Here is an 11,419-nt window from a genome sequence, read left to right on the forward strand (position 1 = left end):
ATCCCTCCTACAACTTCATTAACTGCGTACTCCTTATTATCAACATTTCCCTGCGACTTCTTGCAATTGGCATACTCCTCCAGAATAGCATCGACATTCTTTTTAGCAGGGAGCTGGAACAACTGCTTCTGCCTAGTAACCAAGTCCCAGTCCTCCACCAGCCATGGTTTTAATTCTTCAGGGATCTTCACCTTCACCTCCATCTTACTCTTGAATGCCTCCTCGCTCTCCACAGTGGGGTCAGCTCATGCCCTTTTCTTCCGAGGGGGCTGGGGGACTTCACTGGTACTGCCACCGTCTCCATTGCCAGGAGCCTTCTGCTTGTTCTTCCTGGTCTTTCGCACAGAACCAGAAGGGGGGTTCTCAGCAGAGCGACCTCCCCATCTTCCGGGCAGAGCTGGATCGAGATTCTTCAGCTGCGAACCAGCTGACTTCTTTCCTGAGGCAGCTCCTCTCATCTTACTTCTCTACATATTGCTCCGGGTTGGTTTCTTAAAGTTGTCTTCTTCAGCAGCTTGTTGTCCATGAGTTTGAGAAGCCTGCTTTCTGGAACTCATTCAACCCTGTTTTTATTCCAACCAACAATGTTCCTTCTTTCCCTTCCAAGAATTCCTAGTAATTTCCTAGGATGGTCTGGAAAAATGAAGTGGGAATACAATCCTGTATTCTGCAACCAGGAATGGTTCTGCAACCAGGGTCAGATCTCCTGATCCTTACTGTATAGCAAACTTAGCTTTTCTGATGATGACCTGAAACGAGAATCCAGTTCTTTCCAGCAGCCGACGTGTGATCACTGCTGCTCCTCCAACCGCCATAGTCACAGGTTGGATTTCTATACACAAAAGATAAATGGACTGAGAAAAAAATTAGGGAAATAGCCCCATTCAAAATAGTCACAAAAAATATAAAATTCCTTGGTGTGACTCTAACTATGGAAGTGAAAGATTTCTATGACAAGAACTTCAGGTCTCTAGACAAAAGAAATTGAAGATCTCAGAAGATAGAAAGATCTCCCATGCTCATGGATAGACAGGATTAATATATTAAAAATAGCTATCCCGCTGAAAGCAATCTACAGATTCGATGCAATCCCCACCAAAATTCCAACTCAATTCTTCACTGAGTTAGAAAGGGCAATTTGCAAATTCATCTGGAATAATAAAAAAAACCTAGGATAGCAAAAACTATTCTCAACAATTAAAGATCCTCTCTCTGGTGGAATCACCATGCCTGACCTGAAGCTGTACTACAGAGCAATTGTGATCAAAGACTGTATTATACTGGTACAGCAACAGACAGGTTGATCAATGGAACAGAATTGAAGACCCAGAAATGAACCCACACACCTGTGGTTACTTGATCTTTGACAAGGAAAATAAAACCATCCAGTGGAAAAATGACAGCATTTTCAACAAATGGTGCTGGCACAACTGGCAGTTATGAGGTAGAAGAATGCCAATTGATCTATTCTTATCTCCTTGTAAAAATCTCACATCTAAGTGGATCAAAGAACTCCACATAAAACCAGAGACACTGAAATTTATAGAGGAGAAAGTGGGGAAAATCCTTGAAGATATGGGCACATGGGAAAAATCTCTAAACAGAACAGAAATGGCCTGTGCTGTAAGATCAAGAATAGACAAATAGACTTCATAAAATTACAAAGCATCTGTAGGGCAAAAGATAGTGTAAATAAGACAAAAAGGCCACCAACAGATTGGGGAAGAATTTTTACCAATCCTAAATCTGATAGGGGACTAATATTCAATATATACAAAGAGCTCAGGAAGCTGGATCTGAGAAATTCAAATAACCCCATTGAAAATGGGGTACAGAGCTAAAGAAAGAATTGTCAACTGAGGAATACTGAAGGACTGAGAAGCACTTGAAAAAAATGTTCAACATCTTAATAATCAGGGAAATGCAAATCAAAAGAACCCTGAGATTTCACCTCACACCATTCAGAATGGCTGGGATGAAAAATTCAGGTGACAGCAGATGCTGGCAAGATTGTGGATAAAGAGGAACACTCCTCCATTGCTGGTGGGATAGCATGCTTGTACAACCATTCTGGAAATCAGTCTGGCTGTTCCTCAGAAAACTGGACATAGTACTACAGGCAGATTCAGCAATACCACTCCTGGACATATACCCAGAAGTTGTTCTAACTGGTAATAAGGACACATGCTCCACTATGTTCAAAGCAGCCATATTTATAATAACCAGGAGCAGGAAAGAACCCAGATTTCCCTCAACAGAAGAGTGGATACAGAAAATGTGGTACACTTACACAGTGGAGTACTACTCAGCTATTAAAAACAATAAATTTATGAAATTCTTAGGCAAATGGATGTATCTGGTGGGTATCATCCTGAGTGAGTTAACACAATCACAAAAGAAGTCACTTGATATGCACTCACTGATAAGTGGATATTAGCCCAGCAACCTAGAATACCCAAGATACAATTTCCAAAACCCAGGAAAAGCAAAAAGAAGGAAGACCAACATGTGGATATTTTACTCCTCCATAAAATAGGGAATAAAATACCCATGGAAGGAGTTGCAGAGACAAAGTTTGGAGCTAAGATGAAAGGTTGGACTATCCAGAGACTGCCCCACCCGGGGGTCCATCCCGTAATCAGTCACCAAACGCAGACACTATTGCATATGCCAGCAAGAACTTGCTGAAAGGACCCTGATATAGCTGTCCCCTGTGAGGTTACACCAGTGTCTGGCAAATACAGAAGTGGAGGCTCACAGTCATCTACAGGATGGAACAAAAGGCCCCCAATGGAGGAGCTAGAGAAATTACCTAAGGAGCTGAAGGGGTCTGCAACCTTATAGATGTAAAAACAATATGAACTAAGGAGTACTCACAGAGATCATGTCTCTAACTGCATGTATAGCAGAAGATAGCCTAGTTGGCCATCATTGGGTAGAGTCTCCTTGGTCTTGTAAACTATATAAGCCCATTACAGAGGGATTCCAGGGCCAAGAAGTGTGAATGAGTGGGTAGGGGAGCAGGGTGGGGGAAGGGTATAGGGGATAGCATTTAATATGTAAATGAAATAAATACCTAATAAAAATTGGGAAAAAAGAAAATATGTCAAGTTGTTGAAATACAATGTAGGTCATGAAGGAAATAGCATTCAGTGACATCTTCCTTATCACATTTATAAATTCACATCATTTGAGAGAAAATTTCTTGTTTTCTTCATAAAAAGACAGTTACAGTTTATTCTAATATGTCTAATTAATAATACAATGGCAAACTTAAATCTTATGTAATTGTTGTTAATACCACTAAGTAGAACTATGACGCATTCGTGACTAACTCTCTTTTCTGTAGCATCTTTGTTAAAGCACATATCATCTTGGAATAACACATTGTAGAGTTTTCTTTAAAATATGCATATGAAAATAAGTCAAGTTAATTAAATAAGGTGTAGCCCATTAAGGAAATAATTGCATCTCAGGAGGGATAGTCACTCCATCTCAGGTGGTATGTTCACTGCATCTCAGGTAGGAAGGTCATTGCATCAGATGTGGGTTGCTCACTACATCTCAGTTGGGGTTGTCACTGTACCTCTTGTGGTATAGTCATTTCATCACAGTTAGGATAGTCACTGCATCTCAGGCAAGATTGTCAATTCATAACAGGTGGAATGGTAACTACATCACAGTTGTGATGGTCACCACATCACAGGTGTGATGAGCACTAACACTCACAATGCATTGTCACTGTGTCTCAGGTGGAATGGTCATTGCATCAAAGGTGGAATGGTCAATGTATCAATTGGGATGTTCACTGCATCACCGAAGGGATGGTCACTGAATCACAGGTGGGATGGTCACTGAATCTTAAGTGGGATAGATAATTTTTACCATAGGTGGAATGGACACTACATCAAATGTGGGATGGTAACTATATCACCGCTAATATGTTCAGTATATCCCAAGTGGGAAAGTCACTAGATCACAGATGGGATGATCACAGCATCTAATGTAAGAGTCACTACATCTCAGCTGTGATGGTCACTGCATCACAGGTAGAATAGTCACTGCATCAAAGTTGGAATTGTCACTGCATCACAGGTGGATGGTCACTGCATCTCAGGTGGGATAGTCAGTACTTTATATGTGGGATGGTCACTGCGTACCAGGTGGGAAGGTCACTACATCTCTGGTGGCATGGTAACTGCATCTCATATGACTGATTCACTGTATCACAGTTGGGATGGTCACTACATCTCAAGTGGGATGGTCACTGCACCTCGTATAAGAGTCACTACATCTCAGGTGGGATAGTCACTGCATCAAAGGTGGGATGTTCATTGTATCACAGGTGGGATGGTCACTATATCTCATGTGGGATGGTCACTACATCTCATATGGTATCTTCACTAAATCACAGGAGGGATGTTCACAGAATCTCAAGAGGGATGGTCAGTGCATGACAGGTGGGAGAATAAATACATCACAGGTGGGATGGTGAGTTCATCACAGGTAGGATAGTTACTACATCAAAGATGGGATGGTCACTGCTTCTCAGGTGGAATGGTCACTGCATCAAAGTTGGAATCGTCACTGCATCACCGGTGGCATGGTCACTGTATCTCATGTGGGATAGTCACTGCATCACTCTTGGGATTGTCACTGAATCTTAGGTGGGTTGTCATTAGATCTCAGATGGGATGGTCATTGCATCTCAGGTAAGCATCACTACATCTCAGGATGAATGGTCACTTCATCTCAGTTAGGGTAATCACTGCATCACAGGTCGGATAGCTACTGCATCACATGTGGAATCGTCACTACATTTAAGGTGGGAGGTCACTACATCTCATGTATGAGTCACTACAATTCCAGTGGGATGGTCACTGAATCTCAGTTGGGATAATTATTACATAAAAGGTGGAATGGTCACTGCATCACAGGTGGGATGGTCACTGCATCTCAGGTAGTCACTGCACCATATGTGGTATTGTCATCTCATCTCAAGTGGGATGGTTACTACATCTCAGGTCAGATGGTCACTGCATCTCATGTGGGAGAGTCACGGCATAACAGCCTGGATGGTCACTACATTTCAGGTGGGTTAGTCACTGCATCTCATGTAAGAGTCACTATATCTCAGGTGGGATAGTCACTGCATTCCAGGTAGGATTTTCACTGCATCTCTGGTAAGATGGTCACTGCATCACAGTTGGAATGGTTACTGCATATCAGGAGGAAATGACACTACATCTCAGGTGGAAAGGACACTGCATCTCACTTAAGAGTTACTAATTTTCTGATGTGATGGTCACTGCATCACAGGTATGTGTCACTATATCTCATGTGGAATGGTCATGGCATCACAGGTGGAATGGTCACTGATTCACAGGTGGGATGGTCACTGCATCTCAGGTGGGACAATCAATTCATCACAGGTGGGGTGGTCACTATATCACAGTGGGTTGGTCACTATATCTCAGGTGGAATTGTCACTGGATCCCATCTGGGATGGTCACTACATCTCAGGTGGGATGGTAACTACATCTCAGGTGAAATGGTCACTACATCTCTCATGGGATGATCAATAAATCACAGTTGGGATGGTCACAGCATCTCAAGTGGATGGTCACTGCATGACAGGTGGGATGATAACTACACCACAGGTGGGATGGTCAATGCATCTCAGGTGGAATGGTCACTGAATCAAAGATGGAATGATCAGTGCATCACAGGTGGGTTGGTCACTGCATTTCATGTGGGATAGTCAGTGCATCATATGCAGGAATGTCATCTCATTTCATGTGGGATGGTCACTACATCTCAGGTTATTTGGTCAATACATCTCAGGAGGTATGGTCACTGTATCACAGGTGGAATGATCACTCCATCACAGGTGGATGGTCACAGCATCACATGTGGGATGATCAATACATTTCAGGTGGGATTGTCATTATATCTCAGGTGGGATGGTCACAAAATCACAGGTTTACTGCTCATGGCATCAAAGTTGGAATGGTCACTGCATGACAGGTGAGAAGGTCACTGCATCTCAGGTGGGATAGTTAGTGCAGCAAATGTGGCTTTGTCTTCTCATCTCAAGTGGGATGGTCACTATACAGGTGGCATGGTCACTACAACTCAGGTGAGATGGTCAAAATATCTCAGGTGGCATGGTTACTGCATGTCAGGTGGCATGGTCAAAAAATCACAGGTGGGATCATCACTGCATTTCATGTGTAAGATTCATTGCATCACAGATGAGATGGTCACTAAATCTCAGGTAGAATGGTCACTGTATCTCAGGTAAGAGTCACTGCATCTCAGGTGGGATGGTCACTGCATCCTGCTGGGATGGTAACTGTGTCTCTGTTAAGATGGTTAGTGCATCATACCTGGGATTTTCATCACAACAGTGATGGGATGGTCACAGCATCAGAGGTGGGATGGTCACTGCATTACAGGTATGATCATCACTGCATCTCAGGTTGAATGGTCACTGCATTAGGTGGAGTGGTCACTGCATCAAATTTGGAATCGTCACTGCATCACTGGAGGTATGGTCACTGCATCTCATGTGGGATAGTCACTGCATCACACTTGGAATTGTCACTGCATCTTAGATGTGTTGGTCAATATATCTTATATATCTCAATTGCATCTCAGGTAGGAGTCACTACATCTCAGGAGGAATGGTCACTTCATCTCAGTTAGTATAATCACTGAATCACAGGTAGGATAGCCACTGCATCACATGTGGGATGGTTACTACATTTAAGGTTGGATGGTCACTACATCTCAGGTGGGATGGTCACTATATCACATATTTTATGGTCACTGAATCTCATGTAAGAGTCACTGCATTTCAGGTGTTATGGTCACTGCATAAAGTTGGAATGGTCACTGCATCACAGGTGGGATGGTCACTGCATCTCAGGTGAGATGGTCAATGTATCTCAGGTTGAGTGGTCACTGCATCAGGAGGAATGGTCACTGAATCAATATTGGAATGGTCACAGCATCACTGGTGGGATGGTCACTGCATCTCATGTGGGATAGTAACTACATTACACTTTGTATTGTCACTGCATCTTAGGTGGTTTGGCCAATATATCTCAGATGGAATGGTCATTGAATCTCAGGTAAGAGTCAGTACATCACAAGAGGAATGTTCACTTCATCCTAGTTAGGATAAGCACTGCATCACAGGTGGGATAGCCAATGTATCACTTGTGGAATGGTCACTACATTTAAGGTGGGATGGTCACTATATCTCAGGTGAGATGGTCACTATACCCCAGATGGAATGGTCACTGCATCTCATGTAAGAGTCACTAAATTTCAGGTGAGATGATCACCACATCACAAGTGGAATGGTCACTGCATCAATGTTGGAATGGTCACTGCATCTCAGGTGAGATAGTCAGAGCATCATATGTGGGATTGTCATCTCATCACAGGTGGGATGGTCACTACTTCTCAGGTGTTATGGTCCCTTTAAATCAGGTGGAATGGTCATAACATCTCAGGTGGCATGGTCACTGCATGTCAGGTGGGATAGATACTGCATCATATGTGGGTTTGTCATCTCATCTCACATGGGATGGTCACTACATCTCAAGTGTCATGGACACGGCATCTCAGGTGGGATGGTCACAAAATCTTAGGTGGGAGCATCACTGCATCTCATGTGTTAGATTCACTGCATCACAGTTGGGATGATCACTACACCTCAGGTGGAATGGTCACTGCATCACAGTTGGGATGGTCACTACATTTCAGGTGATATGGTCACTATATCTCACGTTGGATGGTCACTACATTTCAGGCGGGATGGTCACTGCATCCCAGGTGGGATGGTCATTACATCTCAGGTGGAATGGTCACTGCATCATAGTTTGGTTGGTCACTACATCCCAGCTGGGATGGTCACTGCATCTCAGGTAACAGTCACTACTTCTCAGGAGGGATGGTCACTGCACCACAAGTGAGATGGTCACTCCATCACATGTGGGGTCATCACTACATTTCAGCTGGGATTGTCATTACATCTTAGGTGCCATGGTCACTAAATCACAGGTGTAATGGTCACTGCATCAAAGTTTAAATTGTTACTGCATCACATGTGAGATGATCACTACATCTCAGGTGGGATAGTTAGTGCATCAAATGTGGCATTGTCTTCTCATCTCATGTGGGATAGTCTCTACATCACAGGTGGCACGGTCACTGCAACTCAGGTGAGATGATCTAAACATCTCCAGTGGGATGGTCACTGCATCTCAGGTGGCATTGTCACTGTACCTCATGTGTAAGATTCACTGCATCACAGTTGGGATGGTCACTACATCTCAGTTTGAATGGTCACTGCATATCAGGTAAGAGTCACTACATCTCAGGTGGGATGTTCACTATATCACAGGTGAGATGGTCACTGCATCTCTGTTAAGATGGTCAGTTTATCACAGGTGGGATTTTCATCACACCAGAGATGGTATGGTCACTTAAACACAGGTGGGATGATGACTACATCTCAGATGGGATGGTCACTACATATCATCTTGGATTGTCACTAAATCGCAGGTGTGATGGTCTCAGCATCTCAGGTAGGATGGTCACTGCATCACAGGTGGGATGATGACTACATCACAGAAATGATGGTGACAACATCACTGGTAGGATGGTCACTACATCACAGATGGGGTAGTCACTGCATCTTAGGTTGAATTGTCACAGCATTTCAGGTGTAATGGTCACTGCATCAACGTTGGAATGGCCACTGCATCACCAGTGGGATAGTCACTGCATCAGACTTGGGGTTGTCACTGTTTCTTAAGTATATTTTTCAATATATCTCAGATGGGATGGTCACTGCATCTCAGGTAAGAGTCATTAAATCTCACTAGGAATGGGCAATTCATCTTAGTTGGGATAATCACTGCATCACAGGTGGGATTACCACTGCAACAGAGTTGGGATGGTCACTAGATCTCAGGTGTTTTGGTCATTACCTCACAGATGGGATGGTCACTGAATCTCATGTAAGAGGTACCACATTTCAGATGGGATGGTCACTTCATCACAGGTGCAATGGTCACTGCATCAAAATTGGAATGGTCACTGCCTCATAGATGGGATGGTCACTGCATCTCAGGTAGGATAGTCAGTGCATCATATGTGGTATTTTCATCTCATCTCAAGTGGGATGGTCACTACATCTCAGGTGCAATGGTCACTGCAAATTAAGTGGGATTGTCAAAACATCTCAAGTGGAATGGTCCCTCCATCTTAGGTGGGATGGTCACATTTCAGGTCAGATGTTCACTGCATCTCATGTGGGAGAGTCATAGCTTCAGAGCTGAGATGGTCACAGCATCTCATGTGGGATGGTCATAACATCTCAGGTGGAATGATAACTTCATCTCAGGTATGTTTCACTATATGTCATGTGGGATGATCACTGCAAACCAGGTGGGATGTTCAATGCATGTCAGGAAAAAGATCACTGCATTACGGGTGGAATGGTTACTGCATCTCAGGTGGGATACTCAGAACATTTCAGATGGGATGGTCATTTCATCTCATGTTGAATAGTCACTGCATCTCAGGTGGGATTGTCACTACATCTCAGGTGGGATGGTCACTACATCTAAGGTAAAAGTCAGTAATTCTCAAGTAAGATGGTCATTGCATCACAGGTGGAATGGTCAATTCATCTCTGGAGGTCCCGTCACTATATCTCAGGTTGGAAGGACAATGCATCTCACATAAGTGTCACTACATCTCAGGTATGATGGTCACTGCATCACAGGTGGGATTGTCAGAGCATCACAGGTGGGATGGTCACTGCATTACAGGTGGGATGGTCACTGAATCTCAGGTGGGATTGTCATTGCATCTCAGGTGGAATAATAACTGCATCTCTGGTGGGATGTTCACCACTACACCTCAGGTGGGATTGTCACTGCATGTCATATGGTATAGTCTCTGCATCACAGCTGACATGGTCACTGCATCTCAGATGGGATGGACACTTCATCTTAGGTGGGATGATCACTGCATCTCATGTAGGATAGTGACTGCATCACTGTTGTCATGGTCAGTGCATCTCAGGTGGGATGGGCATTATATCCTAGTTTGGATGGTTGTTATATCTCAGGTGGGATGGTCACTGCATCGCAGGTGCGATGGTCATAGCATCTCTGGTGGGATGGTGACTACATCTCAGTTGGGTTGGTCATCACATCTCAGGTGGAATTGTCACTGAATCAAAGGTAAGATGGTCACTGCACCTTAGGTAGGTTTGTCAAGACATCACACGTGGGTTGGTCACAACTTCATAGTTGGTATGCTCACTGCATCACAGGGGGATTGTCATTACATAACAGGTGGTATGTAACTACATCACAGATTCACTGTGATGGCTGGTGGAATGGTCACTGCATCACAGTTGGAATGGTCACTGCATCACAGGTGGGATGTCACTGCATCTCAGGTTGGCTGGTTACTATATCTCAGTTCGGATAGTCACTGCATCACAGGTAGGATTGTCATCACATCTCATGTGGGATCGACACTACATCTTAGGTGTCTTGGTCACAGCATCCAAGGTGGAATGATCACAGCATCTCAGGTATCGTGGTCAGTACATCTCAGGTCAGATTGTCACTGCATCTCATGTTAGAGAATCACAGCATCACAGCTGGGATGGTCACTAAATTTTAGGTGTGATGGCCACTGCATCTCATGTAAGAGTCACTACATCTCATGTTGGATGGTCACTGAATCAGACTTGGTATGGTCACTGCATTTTGTGTGGGATGGTCATTGCATCTCAGGTGGGATGATAACTTCATCTCAGGTAAGTGCCACTACATGTCATGTGGGATGGTCACTGCAACCCAGGTGGGATGGTCAGTGCATCTCAGGAAGGAGATCACTGAATAACAGGTACAAAGGTTACTGCATCTCAGGTGTTATGGTCAGAACATTTCAGGTGGTATGGTCACTTAATCTCATGTTGGATAGTCACTGCATCTCAGTTGGGATGGTCACTACATCTCAGGTGGGATGGTCACTACATCTAAGGTAAGAATCAATACTTCTCAGGTAAGATGTTCACTGCATTCAGGTTTAATAGTGAATTCATCTCAAGAGGTGTTGTCATTACATCTCAGGTTGGAAGGACAATGCATCTCATATAAGTGTTACTATATCTCAGATGGGATGGTCACTGCATCACAGGTGGAATGGTCAGAGAATCACAGGTGGGATGGTCACTGCATCACAGGTGGGATGGTCTTTACATTTCAGGTGGGATGGTCACTACATCTCAGGTGGGATTGACCCTGCATCTTATGTAAGAGTCACTACATCTCAGGTGGGATAGTCACTTCATCACATTTGGGTAGGTTACTGCATCACA

At 43.8% G+C, this 11,419-nt stretch overlaps 1 pseudogene; it reads right to left on the reverse strand.

The window, feature by feature from the left end:
- On the reverse strand, positions 1-601 carry LOC110315407 (annotated as a pseudogene).
- Positions 602-11,419: the final 10,818 nt, after the last annotated feature.

This window comes from Mus pahari, unplaced genomic scaffold (assembly GCF_900095145.1).
Source record: "Mus pahari unplaced genomic scaffold, PAHARI_EIJ_v1.1 scaffold_7778_1, whole genome shotgun sequence".
In the NCBI taxonomy this organism is placed as follows: Eukaryota; Metazoa; Chordata; class Mammalia; order Rodentia; family Muridae; genus Mus; species Mus pahari.